The sequence below is a fragment of the Hesperophylax consimilis genome, chromosome 19 (assembly GCF_061612785.1).
Source record: "Hesperophylax consimilis isolate HC1 chromosome 19, BYU_Hcon_1.0, whole genome shotgun sequence".
NCBI classification, from domain to species: Eukaryota; Metazoa; Arthropoda; class Insecta; order Trichoptera; family Limnephilidae; genus Hesperophylax; species Hesperophylax consimilis.
The window spans coordinates 9,316,125-9,343,780 of NC_142854.1; the positions used below are offsets into that span (position 1 = coordinate 9,316,125).

At 32.6% G+C, this 27,656-nt stretch overlaps 1 long non-coding RNA gene across 1 annotated transcript in view; it reads left to right on the forward strand.

The window, feature by feature from the left end:
• The window catches only part of LOC149414769 (uncharacterized), a 183,950-nt gene that overhangs the window by 90,725 nt on the left and 65,569 nt on the right, over nt 1-27,656 (forward strand). Inside the window, exon 2 of the long non-coding RNA XR_016303905.1 lies at nt 15,077-15,173. This is a non-coding gene — a long non-coding RNA (uncharacterized LOC149414769). The remainder of the gene's footprint in view (nt 1-15,076; nt 15,174-27,656) is intronic.

The following is a 27,656-nucleotide window of genomic DNA, read 5'->3' on the forward strand; positions in this document are numbered from 1 at the left end:
AACATTTTTTAAAAGAAAATAATATTGCAAAATAATAAAAACACTTATCTCACTGTGATAAAACATTACTCCGCTAGAGCGCGCTTTGCGTTATTGTGTTGGATTAAAATTATTATCTAATCCGTATATTATGATAATTGTATTACATTTATTTAATTAATTTATTTATTTTGATAATATGTAATAATTTACAGAAAAAAAAATTAAAACTATCTCCCTCTGATAAAATATCCGTTCGCTAGAGCGCACTACGCGATCTTGTGTGGGATTCTATTTCTGTACATTGTACATTATTTTTAAAAATATATTATATTGAAGTGAAACTTCTTTAGGCGCGTAATTCGGGGACGGAGTAAAACCGAGTCAGGATCGACACGAAAATGCGGGTACCCCCACCACCGCTCACCGTTCACTGTCCCTCTCTCACCATATGCGCTTGTTGAGGTGGGGGAGCCGCTCACGAACGTTCTCTCTCTTCTCTTCTTTCCTCTCTCTCAGACACCAGCGAACTGCGCCACGCCAAGCATCAGCTGCTTGGTTAGTATACTGCGTCGTGAGTGTAATACGAGTGAAATACGTAATTGATTGTGGTTCATACGGTTTAACAAAAGAAGTTTCACTTCTGTCTTGCGTAGGCTTGACACACCCACTTTTTTTTTATAAGATTATGATTACTGTACTAAAAATTTGGGATTTTAATATTTTCGTTCATAATTATTGATTTGAAAAATGATCTAAAACCACACATTTCGAAACGGTTCCAACTGGCCACAACGTAATTATGACATAGAAACCGCGACTTGTTGGTAAGATGGCTGACACTGTCAACGCCGCCGATTTCACGTATAACAACGAACATATTGTCTTTTCGGCGGCAAATTGAAAATAGCACCTTTTAAATCGACATAAAAATACCGTATTTTTTGGAAATAAAAATAACAGTGAAAATACACTCTTGTGTAGTCGTATTTGACTTCTAACGCTCTAACGCCGAACGACCGGAAACAACCAAATCCGCTTCCGATTGCTACTCACATTATTCGAAGCCTTACTCCTCAATCTGACTCAAACCGAGGGACGAATCACGTTTAGGAAGATTATTTCCAATCACAGCCTTGTACTGTTGTACCGCCTAGCACAAAATTTTCTTTTCCTCTCCTAAACTTATTAAAATAAATACCGGAGTTGATAGTGACATTTTACATTACATTGTTCCAATTGTGTCCTTGTACCGTATCTAAATTTCTCTAATAAACAATCAGTACCTCAGAAATCTAAGGTAGGTTGTCACATTTTTGAAATTGTTCAGGAGAGAGGAAATTTTTTTTTTCCTTTGAGCATTGTGGGGATACCAGACCTTATGTTGACCTAACTTAGTTTCACATTGTCGAAGGACAACCTTCTTTATACCTCTGTGTGGATACTGAAAAAACTAAAAAGGTACGCAACTCATTTTCACAAAAAACCGGACAACCGACCTTTGACTTAGGTGACTTGAGGTATAGCAATAAACATTGTTAATCTCAAGTGATCTCCCAGATATGTTTATTATCTGCCTGTACAGACTATAAATAAATAATCATATTCGAACCTTCCCAAACCTGTTCACTACTGGGAATGGAATTAGATATAAACATAAACTGGAAAGAACATGTCTCAAAAATTGTAGCAAAAATCAGTAGTTTTTCTTATGTTCTGGGTACCTTAAGAAAAATATTAAACACCGAATCAGTAATAGCCGCATACTATGGTAATGTATACTCAATAATAAAATACGGTATTATTTTTTGGGGAAACTCGGTAAACGCTAAAGATGTTTTCATCATACAAAAGAGATGCATAAGAAAAATTACAAACTCTGATCGTTTAGATTCATGTAGACCTATGTTTAAAAATCTGAAAATTCTGACAGTCACAGACATATATATATTGGAGTTATGCATGTTAGTGCGATCATCTACAGACAAGTTCCCACTAAAAAACTCAACACATAAATACGCTACAAGGCTCACAGAAAACTTACTAATACCAAAAGCAAACAAAACAATATTCCAAAAAGGACCATACTACATGGCCATTAAAGTATATAACAACCTTCCACATAACATTAAACAAATACAAGATACACACAAATTCAAAACGTTACTAAACACTTTCCTTGTTAATAAATGTCACTACACGTTGAGTGAATACCTCACGTAAATGAAACACCTATTTTTATTGGTATATATATTTGTATTTTTTTTTTTTTCATTGGTATATTGTTATTTTATCTGTATAAACATTGTAATTAAATAAATGTGGTTAGCTGGAAGAAATGGGGTCTACCCATAAGCTATACCTTTTGTAATTTTAATTTTACAATAAATAATTTTTGATTTGATTTGATTTGATTTCTAACGCAGCATCACCTTCATTGGTCAAATGCATTGTGCATGTGGTTTTGTATTAGTAATCGACGAACCGGTGGATGCAATCTGCTAGCGATAAGTTGGTAATGGTTTGTCGAGAGTGTGGTTAGTTACAAGAAGGATCATTATACAGGGTTTTCCAATAAGAGGTGTTATTTTGATATTCAATCGTAAAAGATCAATGGTTTCGTTGCTTGTGTGGCTTGTAGCGCCGTCTTGTTGAAAGTAAACGTTGTCCAGATCAATACCATCCAATTCCGGCCATAAAAAATCATTAATAATCTCTCGATAGCGATCCATTCACCGTAACTGTTGCTCCAGCCTCGTTTTCAAAAAAGTAAGGTCCAATGACTCCACCCGACCATAAACCGCACCAAACAGTCACACGTTGAAGATAAAAAGGCTTTTCAACAATAACTCTTGGGTTTTCCGAGCCCCAGATGCGACAATTTTGCTTGTTGACGAAGCCACTGAGGTGGAAATGGGCCTCATCACTCAAGATGATTTGCAATTGATTCACTCAAGTGAATTTTAATCATTTAAATGCGTTTTTGAACCGTGTATCGTTCCATTTTTATTAATGGCGTAGTTTCTACTTGTCAATCAAAAAATTACATCTTCAAAAGTAACTACTGAAATAGCGGGCTATTCGAAATAACACCTCTTATTGGAAAATCCTATATATTTTTGCAGAGGATTTTTCACAAAAGCGGTGCTACGTAAATCATTCAAATATGATTATTATTAATTACTATCCCATGATCAGAGATGTGCTTTATTTCAAATAAATCCATTTCAAATGGAAATGCAAAATGCAAAATGGGTATTTTCCATTTTGCATTTTAAATGCTTTTCTAAAAACCATTTTGCATTTTGCATTTTAAATGCTTTTCTCAATGCATTTTCCATTTTAAATGCTTTTTTGCAACATTCTTCCTACTATCTCCACTCATCTTTTTTTCATAAGCCCCAAATATCAGTCGGACCTCAACCTCGCTATGAGAGATAATTTACATTTGTCAAGTTGCTCCCTGGTAGGAGCTCTGGCAATTAAGTGATACCATTACAAAAAATACTGATTCAAATACTGAACATGGGGCCATTACGCTGTAATATTAAATGTTAGATACCAGTTTCTATGTTTTTTACGTTGGCAACATTAGTCCCGCGCAAAAATTTTATGGTTTCATAATCTGTAGTCGTGGTGTTTTTGGATTTACCATCATGTAATATATTTGTTCTACATTGATGTCCATTATTAAATGACAAAGTTGTTTTTACACAGTACGTATCAGTATGTATGATTTGTTATTCCACAAGTGGCTCGTTCTACATTCATGTCCATTATTAAGTTGTTTTTACACAGTACATATCAGTATGTATGATTGGTTATTCCACAACATAGAACTAAGATTCAATTCCACAAGTTGCTTCTTCTACATTGATGTCCATTATTAAATGACAAAGTTGTTTTTACACAGTACGTATCAGCATGTATGATTTGTTATTCCACAAGTTGCTTGTTCTACATTCATGTCCATTATTAAGTTGTTTTTACACAGTACATATCAGTATGTATGATTGGTTATTCCACAACATAGAACTAGGATTCAATTACACAAGTTGCTTGTTCCACATTGATGTCCATTATTAAATGACAAAGTTGTTTTTACACAGTACGTATCAGCATGTATGATTTGTTATTCCACAAGTTGCTTGTTCTGCATTCACGTCCATTATTAAGTTGTTTTTACACAGTACATATCAGTATGTATGATTGGTTATTCCACAACATAGAACTAGGATTCAATTCCACAAGTTGCTTGTTCTACATTGATGTCCATTATTAAATGACAAAGTTGTTTTTACACAGTACATATCAGTATGTATGATTTGTTATTCCACAATTTGCTTGTTCTACATTGATGTCCATTATTAAATGACAAAATTGTTTAAAAATTCTATAATTATTTAAATTTTTTGACCTGAGAAACCATTTTGCATTTTCAATGCATTTTGAAAATAGGTATTTTGCATTTTGCATTTGAAATGCGTTTCTAAAAATCATTTTGCATTTTGCATTTTCAAATGGAAAAGTTTTGACCCATTTCCATTTTGCATTTCAAATGGTTTTGGGTACCCATTTTGCACATCTCTGCCCATGATGTATTACTGGTCTGTGCTGGTGAAAATATAAGTAGTACTGATCAAAAAATATACTGTACAATACATCGTTTGTGTTGCATTTCCAAGTGAGTTCATCCAGAAAGCCGTGTCGATTTAACTAGATAAGCGCAAACAAGTTTCAATCGATAGTTGAAATTAATGTAAAAGCCCGAATGTGTTGTTGTAGTCACAAACACTGCACAGACTGACTACAAATCGGTTTTGCAATAAAAGTTATAACGTTATTGCGTAGTTGAAACAAAAGCGAGGCGCCACTGTGCGTAGATGCCATTTGCAGTAGTGTTGTTGAACGATATTGGCGATATGCGTTATTTGCGTGGTTTCATACTAATAATGATTCATGACTAACGTGACAATTTATTTATTCCCCAGAACCGGGAAAACATCTGGGGATGGGTTGCTTTTCGGAGTAGTTGTTTTTGAAAAAAAAATTCTATCACCGTATATATTTTATCAAAAGTTGCAAGTTTTGAGTTTTATGGCGTTTCGTTTTCTACGTGTTATACGTATTTAGTGCAATACTAGGTATATACTACGCATTTAGTGTTATACTAGCTAACGTGTAACGGGCATTGCTCGGGGACTTATGAATGGTTTGATTCGTTTCTTCCTCGGGCTTCCCTGACTTTTTCTATCATTTACTTCATGTAGTATCATTAAATCTGTAAAAAATGTAAGTGAATCATTGTTTCATTTTTTTGTTTGTTTGATTTCAAAATAATAAAATTAAATAACATATTTATCACCTTTCAAAAACAGTTTTTTGGTTTTTATTGCAAAGCGGACGTACACACAAATTGTTCGATTTTCTGACAGCGCGTTTAAGAAATATAACGGTCAATATGCCAGAGGCCTGAGTGGTTTAAATCTGTAAATAATTTTATTGAATCCGGCCCCGCATGGTTTTATTGGACCCAAAACGTAGATTTTGGTTCATAAGGATCATTTTAGGCGTAGCTTTTTACCGAAATAATGGTTTTCCAATACCCAAATGCGGAGGAACCGGATTACTTTTAACGGGACAAGTCTCTCTTTGGTCTTGTCGAGATATTTCTATCGTTTTCTTTCTTCTTTTCATTTGAATTTCTATAAAAAGTGTTTTTAAATGTGCTATAGTCGGAACAATCCACAAAATTACTGCTGAGTTTGCGGAAAAAAACTTGAACATATGTATAAAATGACACCAAAACTTGAACAAATGGATAAAATGACATAAAATCTTGAACATATGGATAAAATGACATCAAAACATGAACAAATGGATATAATGACATAAAAACTTGAACATATGGATAAAATGACATCAAAACTTGAAAAAATGGATAAAATGTCATAATAACTTGAGCATATGGATAAAATGACATCAAAACTTGAAGAGATGGATAAAATGTCATAAAAACTTGAACATATGGATAAAATGACATCAAAACTTGAACATATGGATAAAATGACATAAAAACGTGAACATATGGATAAAATGACATCAAAACTTGAACAAATGGATAAAATGTCATAAAAACTTGAACATGCAGGTCGTTGACCTGCATGTTTAGATCATATTTTTACAAATATTCCTGATATCCACAATATAAAATCAGCTGTCATTCATACTAATATTACTGATCATTACTCATGTATGTTTATCCATAAATTTAGCAATCCAATATTGCCATCATTAAAACAAAATAATACCTCAAAAAAAGTACTCGATATGGATACATTAAAAAATAAATTAGAATCGGAAAATTGGATAGAATTATTTCAATGTAATGATGTCAATGTTTGTTGTAAAATATTTGAAGAAAAAATTTCCAAATACATAAATGACTCATCAAATAATATAATACCCAAATCCAAACTATCTAAATTCAAACCTATAAAACCATGGATTACTCACGGTTTAATAGTATCTGTACGACATAAACAAGCTCTATACAAATTGACTACTCAACAACCAAATAATAAAAGTTTACTCAATCATTTTAAAGCATATAAAAACAAACTTTCTTATATTATAAAACATACAAAAGAAAGTTATTGTACACATAAGTTGGATCAGGCTGAAAATGATAGTAAAAGAGTATGGAAGGTGATAAATGAAATAATTGACAAAAAAAAAATACAGGAATAATGAAATCAGTGCTATTAATCATGATAACTCGAAAACATGTTGTAAAGAAAACCCATCAAAAGCTGCAAATATATTTAACACCTATTTTGCAAACGTAGGGATAAATCTAGCCAATCTTATACATATTGACCCAAATATAACATCTCCAGACTGTAAAATTGATGCTGAAAAAAAATGGCAACATTTGAAATCACCACAGAGGACGAAATAGTTTCTATTATAACTGATATGAAAGGAGGTTGTGCTCCGGGCTTTGATGCAATTACAGTTGATATTTAAAAAAACATTAAAAAACTAATTTCCAAACCATTAATGCATATAATAAATACAAGTTTTCAAAGCGGAGTATTCCCATCAGTTTACAAACAAACTACCATTACTCCAATATTTAAATCAGGTAATCCAGAAGAAGTAAACAATTACCGACCCATATCAGTCATCTCAAATATAGCAAAAATTTTTGAAAAAATATTAAAAAAAAGAATGAGCCAATTTATAAAATGCAATGGTATAATTAATGAAAACCAGTTCGGTTTTATGGAAGGGAGAAGCACACAGGATGCAATTGCAAAATTGAGTAGCCTAGTATATAATTCTTTAGATAAATCATTAAAATGCCTTGGAATTTTCATAGATCTCAAAAAAACATTTGATAGCATATCACATGACAAACTTATAAGTAAATTAAGAAACATTGGATTAAATGGTACAGCTCTAGAATGGGTAAAAAGTTACCTTTTCAAACGACCTCAAGTCGTAAAAATTAACAATGTGTTTAGCTTGCCAAAAACGAGTCAATTCGGCATACCGCAAGGTACAGTTCTGGGTCCGTTACTGTTTATTTATTTATTTTATTTTATTTATTCATTTAGTACAGGTGATGATACAATGACACATGTAGATAAAAAATACTTTGACTGCCCAACTAGGAGGAATTCCCGTTTTAGGACATCTATGTTAATGACATATTCATACAAAAACTAAACGGGAAAATAATATCGTATGCTGATGACACTGTCATAATAATCGAAGGTACGGATTGGAATACTGTTAATAACTTGGCAAATGCTGATATTAATATACTGAAAATTTGGTTCGATAAAAATCTTCTCTCTTTAAATACAGAAAAAACAAAATTTATCCCATTTTCAGTCAATAAATTTAAATCAGAACCAGATTTAAACATTATAATACACCAACACAACTGTGGCAGAACTAACTGCAATCAAACTTTTCCTATCCTTAGTCCAACATCCAAAATCAAATATCTTGGTGTGTATATAGATCAATATTTTAAATGGAAAACACATATTTGTGAACTCGTCAAAAGGATTAGGAAATGTATTTATATATTTATAAGACTTAGAAATATTCTTAGACTAGAAAACCTAAAAAGAGTGTACTATGCGATTGTTCAATCTATTTTACAATATGGTATTATTGGTTGGGGAGGAACATATAATAAAATTTTGAACCCACTTAAAGTAGTTCAAAGATTGGTAATCAAAGTAATTTTGAAAAAACCGTCAAAATTTTCTACCGAAATTCTTTTTACAATTTTCAAAGTACCTACAGTAGACAAAATGTATCAAAAATATTCAATACTTAAAATTTACAAAGAAATACAGTCAAATACTCATAACTTGCAATTCAATACATCAGCAAGATACCAGAAAACTATTAAAATCCCAAAATTTAACACTAAGCTCATTCAAAATACCTATCTTTATCCAGGCATAATTTATTTTAATAACCTTCCATTAAATTTAAAATATATCGAAAACATTCAGGAATTTCACCTTAAATTAAAAAATTACCTTAAACTATTATAAGTCCAAAATATGTTCACTACTTACATCTAGAAGTAATATTGTTTAAATCTTGTGTTATTTCTAAATAATTTATTTACTTTAATACTAACATGTACATAATTGAACAAGAATTCCCTCACCAAACACAAGAGCATTGTCTCTTTATGGTGAGGAAAGGCTATAATTTCTATTGTTTTATATCTCGTTAATATTCTGTATTTATCTATGTAAAAAAAAATATATTTTTTATAATATTAAATAAATATAAAAAAAAAAATAAAAAAAGATATGGATAAAATGACATCAAAACTTGAACATATGGATAAAATTACATAAAAACTTGAACATGTTTATAAAATGACAAAAAAAAACTTGAACATGTGGATAAAATGACATAAAAATGAATCATCCGATAAAATCTTTTATGTCAGACTTTACAAATTGAAGTACGCCACATGCCAGGCAGCATTGTACCCCTAATCTCCGCTATACAGGGAGATTCTGCATCGTAAGTCTTGAAGACTTAATACAAAATCAATATGTATAATGCAATATCTGATCTCATCCCCGTGCTTTGGAAAGATACACAATATTATTCAGTGGATCAAGTCGATGATAGGGAGAAGGAGAGTGATGGATAATATCGAAAATATGTTTTCAATCTTTAAATAAATGATTCAATCTTTTCAAAATGGATCATGTCGATCATCTTCGGAAAAACGAAGAGAATGATGTTTACGTCTGAAAAATTACATCGTCTATTTCTTTTTTAGTTACATTTAAATCTTTGACGGCCTCCGTAGTCGAGGGGTAAGGCTCTCGACGAGCAATTCGGAGATCACGGGTTCAAATCCCAAGTAAATTTTATTATATCAATTTGTATTATTTCGCAATTTATTAATTTACTGGTGTAAGACCACCATTCAGACTTGAAAAGTTGTTTTAAATGGCTTAGGCCGTTTTTGGCGACCAGATATGTACAGACAGATACTTCTCCACCGTCCTCTTCCCCATTTCCTTTCACTCCCCAAGTAATTTCAGCCTCATGACTCGTGACATACTCTAATTGAGGATGCCACAATCTCACTGGCTCCAGATGGTTGTGAACAATTGGAACTCTAGTGCGGTATTCACATAAAAAAATTATTTTAAAGACATTCTTGCTGCGGCGTTGTACCTACTGGATGGATTGACATTTGGATGCAAATTCAAATTCAAATTTTGAAAATCTTTAATGTACGTATAAAATATGAGGTCAAAGTGTACAGCATAAAATTGGTACATCCTTTTTCTTACAGCTAACCCATTTTTAAATCTAATTTTATCGATAAGCTATGGTCGAGCTAGTGATATTATCAAATTGAATCCCTTTATACATTCAAACTGACAGAAAAAAATGTTTGGGAACTGCTTATATGGTCTTATATAAATCTGTCTCCCTTACTTTCATGGATAGAAATATAGTCTCATCGGTGTTAGAAAGATAAAACATCACGCTTTATATTCAAATCTAGAAGATAACCCCAGAAGAATTAAATGTACACCTATATGAAACTAAAGGTTCCGATCCGAATTTAAGAAATGCTTAAGATTCGTGAATATTTAATAATTTTTTTGCATGAAACGAAAAAAATTAGGTGATCACAGATTTGTCAATTGAGAAAATTATACATATTTTAAAACACCAAAATTTTCTATAAAAGTACGTTTTTCAATAAAACATCCTCTCGAAAGATTCCGCACTTCAGATATCAAATTACAGCAGTGTGAGACACCCTACACCCCGGGATCAATTTAGAACTAAAGCTACGCGAACGCAAGTTGAGCTATTTATATTTATCCAGCCTGAGATATCCCAGCGATTTATGAGTTTTTAAGCGAATCAGATACTGTATTATGCACAGCACTAAGTACTACCCTTATAGAGTTATAAATATTAAATTATTCAAATATGTTCCGTGTTCCAAAACATACAAAACAGCAGAATACCGGAGTTTGAAATTGGAATGTCAGATACATTCTGACGTTTTAGTCAAATTTACAAAACGAATAATTTGTTTACTTTGTTTAATGTCAAGCTGTCAGTTACACTACAAAATTGCATTAAGAAAAAAATCTGAACGAACAAGTTCGAAGAATGATTTTAATTAGATTTTCTGTACACACAATGTTAATAGATTCTTGCCCGTGTAGTATATGTACGAGTATAAAATGCTTGACGTTTGGATTTCAAAAAATGAGTTAACTTGTCAAATTCCGCTGCATGCAAAGTCTCTTTCAAAAAAACAACACTACATTTCAACTTCTCATCTATTGGAGACAACTCTTTAAGTAAGAAAGATGTGAACACGTAAATAATAGGTTTCTAGGTAGTTAGGGTTATTTTAATTATTATATATTGATATATTTCCTAACAAAGTTTGAAGAAACATAACTTTGATTTAGAAAACATATGACTTTACTGCATCTTTTTTCCATCTCCCCCGACATAAATAGTTGTTTCTTGTAGTAATCAACTTGAAACCGAGTGCTATTTTTTGCGATTTAAGAGGAAGCTACAAGCCAAAAATGTGTATATTCTTGGTTTACCTTATATCGGAGGTAATAGGCATTAAAATCGCTTGACAAACCGAGTCTAGAAACGTTCGATTTCAAGCAAAAAACTGGTTTTTATTTATTTTGTAAATAATTTTATAACAAAGCAAAAAAGTTTATCAAATGAAACTGTCACAGATAATCTAAGCTATAAAACTTTCCTTTTTAAAAGTTGTTTCCTTTATACGTTCATACATTTGTACTGAAAAAAATATATTTTTCAGTAGTTTGCATTTATATTTTTTATTGAGTAATTTAATTTTGTATTTGTATTCTACTCAAGCGAAGCGATAGGAAAACTTTCAATTTATCTAAAGCATATATTTTGGTATCCTTATTAATACCAAAAAATATTCTAATATACACCAATTCGTTATAAAGATTAATCAAAATAGTGATTTGGCATTAAGCTTCCCCTTAAGCGAGAGGCGCAACTTGCCAACACACAATGAACAGGTAAATCATTTTAAAGAGATTCTTGCCTGTGTAGTGGTGTAGTATGTAGTGGATGGATTAAAAAAATAACCACCCTTAAATTTCAAAATGTCTTTACTATAAAAATTAAATATAATGTACGAACCGTATAACATGTTGGCACATCCGATTCATTATAGTAGTACCAATTAATAAGTTATAGCTGTTTACAGCTAGCAAGCATAGTCCATTATCGCACAAGAAACCATTAGCGCTTACAATGATGGCAGTGGGAGTTTTTCAAATATTGTCAGGTTATTCGAACCCGGAAATATTTATCTTTCTATAGCTAGAAAAAAATTATAATATTATTTCGAAAAACAGGTGATGAAGAAGAGACATATTACGACAAGTTTGCAAAACATTGCCATAATGTGCCTAATTTATAGAACCAAAAAAAAAACATGAACGTTGAAACGAGTAAATTTTGAGGATTAAAACGAATGGCCAATTCGAAAATCGAACACACATCGTTCGAGTGCTTCAATAGCCAGATTGAACAATTTTTGACCCTGTACAAGTCGCAAGCGCGCCCCACTGTGTAATTCAGCAGCCACCTCTGGTCTGGAGCGCTAAAATATTTGAAAACCCTTGACTCTGTGAAAGAACTGGCGCGGTCAGTTTCTCATATCTTGACAACGGTGTCCTAGTTCTACCGGTATTTCAACGGAGGATGCTCCAACGAACTATCTTCATTCGAATTAGCTCATCGTCAGAAACACCCCAAATGCACAGCTGACATTTGTCACTTGAGCACAAGTAGGTTATAATAATAAAACTCGTTCTTGAGTTCAACAGATGGACTGTGGAACGATTTGCGTTCCTCTGTGTTTCCTCCCTCCTACAACATGGATCTCCTCAAGACCCACGTACACTCCTTCCTCTTCTCAAAAAGCCCCTCCACACAGCATTCTCAAAGATGTATAGGCCCTGAGAGAAATTGTTATTCTAACAGCCTTCTGTGTGGAAAATAAAAAAATCTGCCACGTCTAGCAAATTAATTAATTTCCATTTAAAAAAATTATGGCAACAAAACGATTAATGTTATTTTGAAAGGAAAATCATGTTGCTCAAAATTGCTTTCTTTGATTTGGTACCTTCCTCTCATTTTTCCCATTACTATTTTCCAATCAACCGTGATGTGATGCGTCCTACCAGACTTTAACATGTTGTCACAGAGCGGAGAAAATAGGTCACTGAGTTTCGTAAGGATATTTGATTCTTCCAAAGTAAGGACCACGAAACACTAAACATAAGTTTATTTATAAAAAAATAAGAAATATAACTCTTTGTTTGTGGTGGGCACCCAATAATTCGTATTCTAATATCTTTGATCAAAACCAAAAATTCCGTTGATATCATATTTAGATTTGTGGGATTTTTTTTCATTTTAAATAAAGATTTATACAATTTGTCCAATGAAATCTCACCCCTCCAATGTCATTTATTTTTTCAATCTTTCTTCTGGCCGGTAAGAATCAATATTTATGTATTCCGATTTGACAGCTAAAAAGGCAGCATTCGACACTTTCACCATATTGAAGCGGAACCGGAACGCAACAAATTTACAGACAGATTGAATGCCGAATGGTCGAGTTTAAACAGGACTTTGCTATGCTCGGTCAACTATTTCAATCTAAATTTGGTTAAGTTAATCGCAAAAATAACAAAAATTAAACAAAAAAAATTGTCATTATAATTAAACATACGCGTTTTACTGGAATGCAATAATTATCACCTACATACGAAGCCAACCTCCGATAGGGTTCCAAACTAATCAAAAATATTAATTACGGTTCTCTATGCATACCGCGTAACTCTGATTCAATGAACTCAAATTTGCTTTCGAGAGTCTTTTTCAAAATTGGAACTGATTGTATGAAGAATTCAGATAAGCGATAAAGTACTAAGTAAAATTATTTTATCAGAAAATTATTTTACTAATTTCTTAAATTGAAACTGATTTGTCGAGAATTCAGAATATCCCGCGTTTTTTCACGGGTCTGCGCTAGTAATATAGTAAAGAACCTTTACTCTTGAAATTATTGTAGGTACCTACCTATTTTTTTGTGATTATGATTTCTTGTAGGTACTCGTAGCTTCTAAAATGATTCTTCTCAGCTTTCAAGTGTAAATAATAATATTATTTTCACTGGCCAGGGAAACTGGGTCACTGCGTTTGTAGGGATATTTTATTCCCCAAATACGAGGACGATTTCCCGATAAAAATCCCCTAAATACATTTAGGGGGGAGGAAGAGAAGAGCGGATATCGCTTACAGAAGAGTTAGACGGGAAAGTGCGCGCTATGGAGCTTACCTTGCCGGAAATATTTTTTCACTCGACTTATCAGCTGTGGCTACATTTAAACTGTTTGTTTACAGTACGACGTTATAACGTGTGGCCTAACGTAAAATAGTCTTAACGTTAATAACTAGTCTTATCGTAAATAAAGTCTCGTAAATAACTAGTCTGAAGGTAAATAAAGTCTTAAAGTAAATAAAGTCTTAACTTAAATAAAGTCTTAACGTAAATAAAGTCTTAACGTAAATAAAGTCTTAACGTAAATAAAGTCTTAACGTAAATAAAGTCTTAACTTAAATAAAGTCTTAACGTAAATAAAGTCTTAACGTAAATAAAGTCTTAACGTAAATAAAGTCTTAACGTAAATAAAGTCTTAACTTAAATAAAGTCTTAACGTAAATAAAGTCTTAACTTAAATAAAATCTTAACGTAAACAAAGTCTTCATGTAAATAAAGTTTTAACGTAAATAAAGTCTTAACTTAAATAAAGTCTTCAGGTGCCCGGGTTCATGGGGTAGATGTGTCTATCCACGAACTGTTTGGCAGGCCGGGTCGGGAGAGCGTGGTTCAGGAAGACCTTTAACCTCTCCAACAGGACGCCCTCGTATCTCGGAGGGATGGATTCATGTCCGACACTCCTGAATGCACTGAACCCCAAATCCCTTCCCACCTCGTACTTTTCCTTCCGAGAACTTCCCATCCTTCCTTTCCTAAAAAATACTCTCCACACAGCCCCAAAGATGGCATAGGCCGTGAGAGGAATTATTTTCCTCTGCGCCTCCTCTCTTGTGTAGAGCTAATGTATAACTAACAAAACAAAAAAATCTCGATTATTTAGTAATTCATCGTGTAGAAAAATTAATTCTGGTGCTTAATGCTAATTTTACTGTTTTATATATTTACATATATTAAATAAATATGTTATATGAATTCGTGTGAATTAACTAAAATGTAAGCCTCGAGCGAACCCCCGTCACTTTAAGTCAATGTCAAATTACCATTCTAATCTACATGGAAGACATTTCTAGTGCGTACTATCTACATATTATCAAATTTAATGGTCTATCGTAAATAGTCTGTATGTACACTAAATTCATTTGTAATATCAATTCCTACTAATAATTTAATGAATTTATTGTATAATAATACTTTGTATATTTTCAGATCAATAAGCTTACTTATCGGCTACAGTATCGGGACTATATTCTCTATGCAACTCAATTCTTGAAAGCCGGTTAGAGACCAATAACAACTACTACTGGTAAGTTCTCTACCCAACCGAATACATCTGCGTAATACATTATACAGGGTTTTCCAATAAGAGGTGTTATTTTGATATTCAATCGTAAAAGATCAATGGTTTCGTTGCTTGTGTGGCACGTAGCGCCTTCTTATTAAAAGTAAACGTTGTCCAGATCAATATCATCTAATTTTTGCCATAGAAAATCATTAATCATCTCTCGATAGCGCAATCCATTCACCGTAACTGTTGCTCCAGCCTCATTTTCGAAAAAGTAAGGTCCAATGACTCCGCTGGACCATAAAACGCACCAAACAGTCACACGTTGAGAATAAAAAGGCTTTTCAACAATAATTCTTGGGTTTTCTGAGCCCCAGATGCGACAATTTTGCTTGTTGACGAAGCCACCGAGGTAGAAATGGGCGATGATTTGCATTTGATTCACTCAAGTGAATTTTAATAATTTTAAAGCATTGTTGAAGCGTATATCGTTCCTTTTTTATTAATGGCATAGTTTTTACTTGTCAAATGTCAAAAAATGACAGCTTTAGAAGTAACATCTACCGAAATAGCGGGCTATTTAAAATAACAGCTCTTATTGGAAAACCCTGTATATTATGTTCATATTTCATATTAATCAATAGTTTTTTTGTGTTTTTCACCTAAGCTATATGCCTAAGCTTTTGGTAAGTAAATATATATAAAAACAAAATACATTAGAAATAAAATGATAAAATTTTATAATTAAAACTTTAATATTTTATAATTCGGGATATACACGGTGTCCGGAAACTCGTAGTACAAGGATGAAACTGGAGAATCTAAACCACATGGGGAACCCAAATAAACATAAAGTTTTTTGATTTGAGCATTTTCACAAAAAAAAAAAAAAAACAAAAAAAAATATTTTTCGGCTATTTTAGGGTTAAAGTTTTTTCTGGTGTTTAGGGTTGAACAACAGATGTTTTAACCCTGCAGAGCAGAAATATTTTATGACTACACCGGATTAAATGAAGGGTGATTTCAAAATAATGCTTCAAATCCGAGTTTCTTCATTTGTTTTACTTTCAAATAGTTTTAATTAGTTGGGTACTTTGATCTTCAGTAATAATTTATAAGAATTTGATTAAAAAAAATAAAATTTAAAAATCAACTTCTAACTCGACTTACTCGATAACGAAAGCTCAAATCAAAAAAATATATACTACCGAATCGACTCCAAATGTGATGTAGATTCACCAGTTTCCCGCTTGTACTACGAGTTTCCGGACACCCTGTATAATGATTTAAAAGTGTATTCCAAAACCTATTGTCTGATTCCCTTATAAAGAAAAAGTAGATCATATCCATAGATGGCGAGTTCAAACATTACAAATAAATACGGTCAACGAACCTTCACTTATCTTTTACCTACCCTATTTAATAGCCAACGCATATAAACAGCGAAACAAAATACACCACTGAACTCAAAATGCTGAAAACATGGTTACAAAATCAAGAATTTTTATATCTTTATATCGTCTATCTTTATATCTATGTGCATCTATACTGCCGCTGTATCTTATAACACAATATCTTCCTTGAGACCCTCAAGGACATTGTGTTTTTAGTTACCGCGGTAGTATGTATTTGTAATGTTATTCTTCTATCTTTATTTTGTATATTGTGGCTTGTCGTTGCAATTAACTTTGAAGATAATTCGCACATTTTTCAAATGGATTTTTATTTTCAGGTTTAGTTCATTTTATTTCATTAATTTTTTTTATTTTATGACTAATGAAGTTCAGTTCTAGTTCAGATCCAGTTTTGTAAATAAAACGCAATTTACCGAGTATTTTCTTTATTTTTAAGATTTAACAAAAAAATATATAAGTAGACCCCTCAACATATAGTAACAGTGTCGATTCTTTTCTTTTTTAGAAACTTTATGCTAAGGAAACAAATGAACATGTTTTTTATCTTATCATAATATTTTAGGGTAAAATATAGGGAATTTACATCTCCCGAAAATAATAACAACGTTACCTACATTTATGTGAGACTGGTATCACTGTAAACTCGTGCGGTAAATATTTCATTCTCTCTCCGGTGGTCTCAGCCGCCGGTTTAGCCCTTAATCCCCTCTAACTTATGCGATCTGTTTTGTTCATAAAATGATTGTAACGTGAGTTTTTTAAAATAAAAACTAAATTTAAAATATTCGAACTCTGATTTTACACACCGAGAGTAATCACGCAACCTTGGGTTCTGCGGATTGGAGAACCACAGAAAAATCCAGACAACAATCCATTTAAATTGGTGATAATCACAATTCTCCAAAATATAATTAATCTAACAATTTATGACAACGCAAAAATAATAATAGCAAATAAAAATAATCACAATACAAGTTAAGTATGCGCCTCTCGAGCACATCAGCTCGTCATAACAGCGTCGTCCCGCGAGAGTATCTACTGATTTGGCTGAGAAGCACAAAAGCATACAAGCGCTGAATGAAAAAAGAGAGCGATTTTTTTATTTTATTTTCTTTAGGCGATGTCATACGTAGTAATGTAAAATCGTGTGTTTTTGTTTTGAAAATTTGGTCGCCTAGAAATGTTTCAGATGCTTTAATTAAATACTGCGAGTAGAATACATCTTGGCCTTTGAAATAATCGAGAATTTTTTAGATAAGTCTTTTTATAAGCCCAGAAAAAAATAATGTATAAGGCCTTTGAAAACTGCTCTAACGTTCAAAATCTCCTACTTACGAACCCATTTTCGGTTATGATTTTATTGTATAGTGTGGCAAATAAAGTTATTTATAAAATGACATCCACAAAATAAAATAAAAGGCACTTTTTGGCCATGTTTTTTTCTTTCATAAATCAAAACTTAAGCGGGAATTTAAACCTTATCGCCATCTACGTAAGGGTTGTTATTGATAGCGGCTCAATTTAAAATATTACACGACGTAGTGCATCGCCTTAAGTGCTTCTGCAGCGTTGGTTGTCTCTCTAGGGTTAAACCCACAGTTATTACAATGATACCTAACCTGTGGTTTTTTAAATATCATATTTCATTTGTATAAATCCGATGATTTTGTGCGAAACGTCGTCAAATTTTCCCCATCTCTTTTGTACCAGAAACTAAACTCGTTGCAGTATACACAAAGGGGAATTATTTAAAAAAATGTACATAATAATATTTAATTTTGTAACTGGCGCACCCGTTACACATTCTTTCTCCGGATGGTTAAACAAAGCTCAAGAATACTCGAGTCTTGAATCTCTTCAACTTCTCCGTATTCTATTGTAGTGTTTTAATATAGTGCATGATTCTATTAACATTCCGCTTGAAATGGTATTTGGCTTATACATACGTGCCTGGAGATTGCAGTCGTAGTCGTCATCATAACTTGTCAAAGATACCACACAGCAGAATGAAATTTCTAAAACAGTATAAACATTTTAATTATTCATTTGTATCAAAGTTTATTTAATACCTACAGTGGGTGGCCAAATTATTAATTAAACGTGTAAAAAATACATTACTATCACAAGTTGTAACATATTTTTAAATTAAGAGATTCTCTACTTTTATTTGTTTTTCAAGTAAATTGGTTATTTTTGTACAGTAAAAAACTTTTATTTTAAATAATACGTATTCGAGTAAAAGCGCAATACAAAATGTTTAGAAATATATGTAAATATTTCTTAATATCTCCCTTGGCGTCAGTTACAGCTATCACATTTCTACAAGACGACGCCTGGTTTTTCTAGCAGAAGTTGTAATATTCATCCTTCGCACTCCTAATTAGCGCAACTCCATCGTTCATTTGTGGATCATTTTGAAGCGCAATAAATTTTTTTCCTCCTTAAGCTAACACACTTAGCATAAAATTTATATTTGCATTAAAAACTGTTATTTCAAATACTAAGAAAAAACTCTAGTGCAACTAATATTTTGGCCACCCAATGTAACTTGTAATTAATAAATCTATCTTTCGATTAATGTGTTTTGGTCGCCTTCTATGTCGTGGCAAAATATCATCAATTAATAAAAATAACAAAAAAAAATTAAAATAATTAAAATTCAAGCCATTACAAGGATTACAAGGATATTTTTTTTCATATGGGCCTGTCATATTTTAAAATGCTGTGTGAAGGTTCAAACTACCTGATCTTATAATATAAATGAAAAGCATGCGTAAATAATGCTGGGCGCGCGTTTTGCGTGTTTCTTAAATGTGCGCCATTGACGAATGGATCAATAACAATTGTTAAACTGGTTTAAATTGTTTCATTGAAATAGCGGTAGAACAAGCGAAATCATTCCCACAAGACTTCATTTTTTGTATTCTTGGCCCATGTTTCGTATCTTATGTCGACGTGGCACAAAAATAGCAGTGACGAATGAGAAACAGCGTGGCGAACGATGCGAAACTAATGTGACAACACATAAACTGTTTGGCTTTATTCTGCTAAAGAATTGGCTTCGAAACGATTAGAATTTACATATTATTTGTATTCAGATCGACACAGATTTTTCAATACAACCTCTGGAATTATTTTTTTTCTTCCAAGAGGAAAATAATAAATCAAAATAACGAATGTTTGTTGCAACACTCTTCATCGATTAATTGTTTGTTTTTACTTTTTTATATGTTTTGTAGTTACCAAATTAACAGCAGATTCTATTAATATCTTGGTACAGATACTGGATTAATCAAAAGATAATTTACTTTATGATTATTTTGGTTATTTCAAGAATTAAACAAATTTAATTTTATATTATACTATAGAAACAAACAGTACATAATTTACAGAGATGAAACAATATACAGGAATAAGATACTTCATGTTGGATACCTATGATATGTTTCCTTGTAATGTCTGCTAAGTGGTATGTTTATTCCTTAATTACCAGGTTACTTGTGTAGTATATAGGTGTGTGTGACGTGTGTAATGTATGTGTGAGTGTGTGTACGTATGCGCATTGAACAGTTTAAATTATTGACATGATGCCACGTTTGAATTTGGGCAGTGAATCTGAAAAAATGTCAAATAAAAAACAATAAACAAAATTACATCAAAGAAAGCTTTGAAAATGTTGGGTTTTGTACTAAAAATTAAAACCAATTTTAAAAAAAAAACACATTTAAACCATAAAAAAATAAACACATCGTTGTTAGTTAGGAGTCAAATCGAATGCAACTCAACTGTGGGCAAGAATTCATCAATTATGATTATCAACTTTGGGCAACACAATTTATTAAAATTATCTGAACGCAATATAGCTAATAATGACTTAACATCTTTATATGAAATCATAAATTCAATAATTGATAACCCAACCTTGCCAACCAAGATCCGGGCAATATCTACCGCACCACTGCGACAACTCCAATACGGAATTCATCATCAATACGGAATTGAATCACAATCAATTGTATACTCCCGTTCGCCGTACACAGAATTTGGGTTTTGATTATAAGGATGTTGTTGGCATATTTAACATATCAATCACTAAATATAAATAGGACTGAATTAATCAGCGAGCAGAACAACAAATCTAATTAAACGAACTGTTTAGCTCTGCTTCATACCATTCCTAATATGATAGTTCTCCATCTTACATTGTACAGAATTTTATTTTTATGATGTTTTGATGAATTTTTGTGTTAAAAAAAAGTTTAAAGCCTGGGAGTGAAATTCTAAATAAATTGTCGAATTAAATCGCAAGTCTATATATAAATGGAATTGATGAACGTACCTACGTAGTAAGTATCTTTGGACTTTGATGGGGTAAGACGTGACTATGGGTAGGTGTTCCAAACGAGTAAAAATAACTTTAGATACTACCGGTGTATACAAATACATTTAAACGTGTCCTCTTTAAAATGATTTACCTCTGAGTACATGAATTGTGTAATCATTTCCCCTTAACTATATTAAAATAAAATATAATTTAATTTTAAAGTAATGATGTTTGAAAGAGAGAGTACGAAAACAGTGTGCAATATAGCTGTGAATGAGGAATACTCGGAGCAGGTGGATGAGTTTGTGTATTTAGGAAGTATGTTTACGAGAAATGGGAAGGCTGACAGAGATATTGAAAGAAGGGTAAATGGAGGAAACTCCATTAATGGAGGACTGAACGCAGTTGGCACTAACAAAAAAATGTCCAATGAAGCGAAGTTAGCAGTCCACAATGGAGTGCTGGTACCTACCCTGATGTATGGAAGTGAGGCATGGAAACGGCAAAGAAAGGATGAAAGTAGATTGAATGCCGTTGAAATGAGATCCCTGAGGCGTATGTGTGGTAAAACCACGTATGATCGTGTGAGGAATGTGGAGATCCGCAAAGAGTGCAAGGCTGATGTAAGCGTAATGAGTAAGATCAAGAAAGGGACGCATAGATGGTTTGGGCATGTAGAGCGAATGAGCGAATAAAGGAGTGGAAGGAGAATATACGATGCAAATGTGAATGGTAGCAGAAGTCGGGGACGCCCGAGAAAGACATGGCACGACCAAGTGAATCAGATACTTGAGTATGTGTATCAATGTGAATGAGGCAAGGAGTGTGTGCCAAGACCGAGTTGTTTGGCAGTCCGTCCTCTCTGCCTACCCCTGCGAGGAAACGGCGTAATGGTTAGTTAGTTAGTTTTATAATTTTACTCGCAGATTCATGTCGTATTTTTTATTGTAATGTGATCAATATGAATTATAATATATAGAAATGCATATTATATTTAAGGGCATTATTGTTCATGTATATATCATCAGAAAGATTCCTGTTCCTTATAAAAGAGCCACGATTCTTACTTTAAAATTGAATTTAATTAAATTAAATTTATTTCTTCTAAATATTATTTTTATAAAATATTTACATGTTTTTTCAGTTTATTGATTAATTTTATTTATTTGCTGAGATTAGTCAACAATACAGCGTAATTCAATTGAGAGATTATTGTAATTTTTTATAGTTTGCCAAATATAATTATTTTACTTATGGCTTTTTTTAAGTAAGTTGTTATAAATTGGTATCTATTGCTCGTAAGTTTGTAGTATTCCTGAAACTATTTGCTTTACTCATTTTAAAAATAATACGTACATAATAAAATATCGGCATTTAATACAATATCAAATAAAGACTGTTCCCGGGAGTCGCCCATCTGAAAAACTAATCTAAAATAGTGTTTTTAATAATATAAAAATAATGTTATATCTGTCTTACTTAGCAGATTTAAGGGTTGGGAACTCTTTGTTAAAAAGTAAAAGGTTCTACTTATAATTGTGTTTATTTACGTTACAATAAATAGGTCTGGATTTAGCTACACTGTTCATTAACCGAGGGTTGGTAATTCTCTCGTTCGAGAAGCTTGTTCCCTGTCACTATAACCTCACAAGCATCTGTTACACTCTAGCGACATCTGAAGGAATCTGGAGTAAGCTTTGTGAATAGCGCCATCTATCGCTTAAATACTCAACTTATTACCAAGTATCACAAATATTTTTTTAATTTAATTAATTTCATTGTTATTTTAATTATAATTATTAATCTTTACATGTAATTCTCTGGTTTTGATTTATGGTTTTGTTTTGATAAGAAAACCAGAACAATTCAGACATTTCTATCAAAATCACGTACATTTCTGCGTTGGCATTTTCGGGAGCCATTATGGGCATTCCAGCGTAGGGAGCGTGTTCCTCGCTTGTCACTGATTTGACTCGAACATTTCAACGCGAATATCTGAACCGTGCGTAAGCATTAAACGATAAAGCCTTCTGTCTCAAATAATATGCAACGACAGCCTAAATTCCATAGATAATAGAAAAAAGGGAGTTGGGCCGTGATACAATATCGCTTATGAAACCACGCGCACAAAATTGTATCCAAAATCGTTTACCTATGTTGCAAATAGCATCAGCAACGGCGTCCCGCCTTTGCTTCTACCTACACACCAAACGCAGATCTTTTATTGTGTAAGATTTTTAGCAACCGGGTGACTCCGAAGTCGCTGAAGTATAATAAATCAAATTAACTTTTAGAAAAATGGGATGTTTCACAGAATTTGAAAAATTCATTAATATTCAAGTTCTATTCTATTGCTGTTATTATTTCATCGGTGATTGGATAAATCATCAAAATTATAATTCATCACATCTTTAAAAAGTTATATAAAGTCATGGAAAGTGATGAAACAAAAACGTTACTAACAGGGTTAATTAGGTAAGGTTAGGTTTAAATTTTTATTTTTTCACTGTTTCTAATGACTTTATATCACTTTTTAAAGGTGTGTTGAATTGTCGATCTGTTGATCTATCATGGAAACATTTCATCATGAGCCGGTTGTATCACAGTACTTCGAACTTAAATATTATATAACTTTGAAATTTGATGAATTGTTCAAATTCTGTGAAACAACCCGTCCTAAGCGTCATTCACGTATTTAATATGCGAACACAGCCCAACTGCTCCGTACTGTCCAGAACCAGTGGGACTATGGCATGCTCAATCAAGTTTTAAGGCTGAAGGTAGTTGGGAGAGGAATGAGATGGAGAAGAGAAAGGTGGAGAAGTACCTGGCTAGTTGGACCTGGTCACCAAACACGGTTAAAGCCTTTTCAAGGAACGTTTTGATTACGAATGGTAGTCTTTCTCGAGGGCGATACTGAAATTATCTTCCACTATGGCACTCGACACAAACATACTATGAACTATCTTTAATGAATTAATTGTCAAATAACACAAATCAATTAAATCAATAATAATTTTAAGCGTTCGATTACCTTACCCTATTTTAAGTGGTAACCAAAATTCAATATTATAATCTAGAGATCTGATCACTAAACACAGATAAAGCCATTTCAAACAAACATTTCCATTATGCATGGTGGTCTTACTCTAGGGTAACACTGAAAGTATCTTCCACTCTGGAATGTGCCACAAATATACCATATTGAATTTTAAATAATTAAATTGTGAATTTGAACCCGCGACATCTGGATTGCTAGTCGAGAACCATACTCCTCGACCACAGAGGCCATGATCATCATAATTTCCATATTCAAAAATAATGGAACACGGATAAGCTTCCAGCTTCCATTTTGGAAGACGTGTTTCACAGTGATTTGAAACCGTTATTCATAATTTACAGTTGTCTTGATTTACACCCGCACTAAATTTAATATGTGAAAAGGCGTCAATATTACATTCCAAATCCCATAAAAAAAACCAACAGTCGCATGAGTCGAAATCTTCATAAATTTTTACGTAATTTCTATTCTTACGTATTCAAAAGGAATAAAATACGGATAAACTTCCTCCGCGGCACAACTGTGGCCATCTTTTAAAAAGAATATTATTTGTTTTACTACGTGACTCCGTGAAACCGTTATTCATAATTTAAGTATTAGATTTACACCAACATAAAGTCAAGTAAGAAGAGAAAATGCGGAGTTCTTATAATTTATACTCGTTTTTTCGATTTTTTGTTCTTGGAATTAAAAGAGTGTTTCTAAAATCACCCTTAAAGGCATTCCATGCAAACAACTCCATTGTTATTTTTTTTTTTTTAAATGTCATATACTTCTGAAAGTTTTATCTGGCATTTAATCTCAAAAAGATCGGAAATGCAGTTCTATGGAGGATTTTAACTATCACAAATTTTAATGGGTTTTGTGGTTCTCCAATCCGCAGAATCCAAGGTTGCGTGATTACTCTCGGTGTGTAAAAATGAGAATTCGGATATTTTCAATTTAGTTTTTATTTTAACAAAACTCACGTCACAATAATTTTATGTACAAAACAGATCGCGTGCGTTGGAGGAGATTTAGGGCTAAACCGGCGGCTAGACCACTGGAGAGAGAATGAAATATTTGCCGCGCGAGTGATACCAGTCTCACAGGAATATAGATATGTAAACTTCCTATAATTTACCCTACAGTTCTTTTACAAAGTACGTTTTACCCCACACGCCTTAGTATTTAATCTAGTTCATCCTGGCCTGTTCAAAACCAGTAACAACAATTATTTACATACGACAACCCCTTCATTAAGCCCCCTTATAATATTTCTCAACCAGGTGGCGATAAGTTTGCAAGATTTGCATGGCACTGACAGGGAAGCCGTTGTCATCCAATTATTATAAGACTTCCAGAGTTATCCTGTGGGGCTGTCATTTCTTTAGATTGGTGTGTCAACGCCACAGCTTAAATTCGCTGTAATAACACTCTATTTAAATTACACGTTATGATGTCCTCAAATTATGTAGGTTAGAGTAGAATGATCACGTGAGTGCTTCAGTCTTGATTTTGAGGCCTAAAACCTAATAAGCGTGGTGTCAAAAGTTTGAAAATCCGAAATTAGAACTTCTTGTGATTTTAAAGTTTGAAGCTTTCGGTCGGAAGCCTATTTGGAAGTTATGTACGGCCTGAAGCAATTCGGAATCATCAATTCAACAAAGTTTATCCGACATTATCTACCTAGGGTTATATTGCAAGCGACATATTCAATCAAAAATGTTCTTGAGAGTAGGTATTAAGGAAATTTTAGTAAAATTATCTCCCCGTATCATGCGTGGGTTTTGATATTGCCTTGGGAAAAATCGTGTGCAAAATTGAACAAAACTATTCTTATATTTTAACCACATATGTTAATAGAGACAATGGAGATTGGTTATGAACCATAAGTGTCGCCAACGTCGTTCACCCTCACTACTACAAATAGGTAATTGTTGATGATCGTAGCTCTGTTTTAATAATATCTCCCTTTGTTTCTGTATTTTTTTTTTTTTTTTTAACTTCCGATTTAGTTGTCCGGGTTAAATCTTCCCCAAAGGAAAAAACTTAACTCTTCCACTCACTTTTCCACAAATGAACATCTAGTCAATCAACATTATGTAAGTGCATTATATAAGCAAAATAAATACAAAACAATACAAGAACAACACGTCAACTCACCAGAGATCAAATGGGAAAATAATTCACCGACTCCAGATATTTTCATATCAGAGGGTTCGGCTCGGTAGAACTTCTAACAGGGCCTATAAATCCTACTGATCCCTCAACATAAATATTTAAAAAATCTTTTGTTATCCTACATGTATTCAAAATGACCAACTTTTGCATCTTTATATATAATTTTTATTATAGATAATTATTTATGCTTATAATGTCTGAAATTATTTACAGGTGTTTAGAAAAGAAGTTAGAATGAAAGTTTTTTTTCAGTTTTCAAAACTTTAATGACAAATAATAACTTACATGAACGGCTTATGTCTTGAACGTGGTTAACATTTCTTTGTTCAAGAAGCATTTTAATTCTATTCTACAAACTGTGCTGTTTTAAGCTGTTTTATTATTTTGTTTCTTTTTTCTTCACAATCGACCATGGATGTTCTATAGGGTTCGTATCAGAACTATTCCAGACCATGAGAGCTTTGGAATTTGCGTACACAAAAAATAAAAAAAATGTTAATAATTAGTATATGTGTGGGTTAGTAGTAGTGTTTTGTAAACACCTCACTAGAAGAACCTGTGCTGAGGGGTGCGCATGTTTTAAGTAAAATTTTATAATCCCGTCATAAGTAAAAACACAGCATCGTCATTTATTAGGTTAATTAGGTTACTAGTAGTTAACCCTTCACGCCTCGGAAGGACATTACTAGCCACAAACATCATATTCCATTATAGCCTCTGAAGGACAAATCTGACCGGGGCGTCAACACATTATAAAAGTATTTTTTTATATAATGCGTAGATATGTGATTTATTTGTCGTTGGAAAGATAAATAATATTTCTTCACAGTTTGTATCAAATATTTATACATTATTACAAAGATAAAAATTGTCAAAGTGCATGATTACGAATTTCGGAATTTTTTCCTTGAAAGTGAAAAGTTAAAAATTATCTTTATTTATTTATTGTATAAACGGTATAAACAGTGAAGTATCAGTTTTATTACTTATTACCTACACAAAAAGAATATATTTTATGTAGTCTTGATAAATAATAGATGGTGATCTTTTAACCAAAATAACCAACCAGTTACCAACTGAATGTTATTTCATTGCCATATTACAACATTTTATAAATATAGAATCATTTCAAAATTATGGATGTCCCCAGTCAAAATGTCCTGGTAAGTTTTGCTGTTAACATTTTCATGTTTGATATTCTTCTTCTTTCGTATTGTGGGGGGGTCAGAGGGGGACATCTAGGTCTGCGAGCCATTCTAGGGCCTCAGGCGAGGTGAACCTCATCAATCCCGCCGGGGAATGAATGAAGCGGGCATTCATTGACCACATGTTCGGTGGTCTGCACCGCACCACATTCACACATCGCTGACTCTTTAAGGCTCCAACTGTGCATCTTTTGGGCACAGCGGCTATGGGAGCACTTTAACCTTTTATGTTTGATATTAAAAAAAATATTATTTAGAAAGATCTATGTTTTTATACATGCAAATATTTCAAAGATAATTTTATCTAGTTTCTAAAATAGTAGTTATTTTAACGAC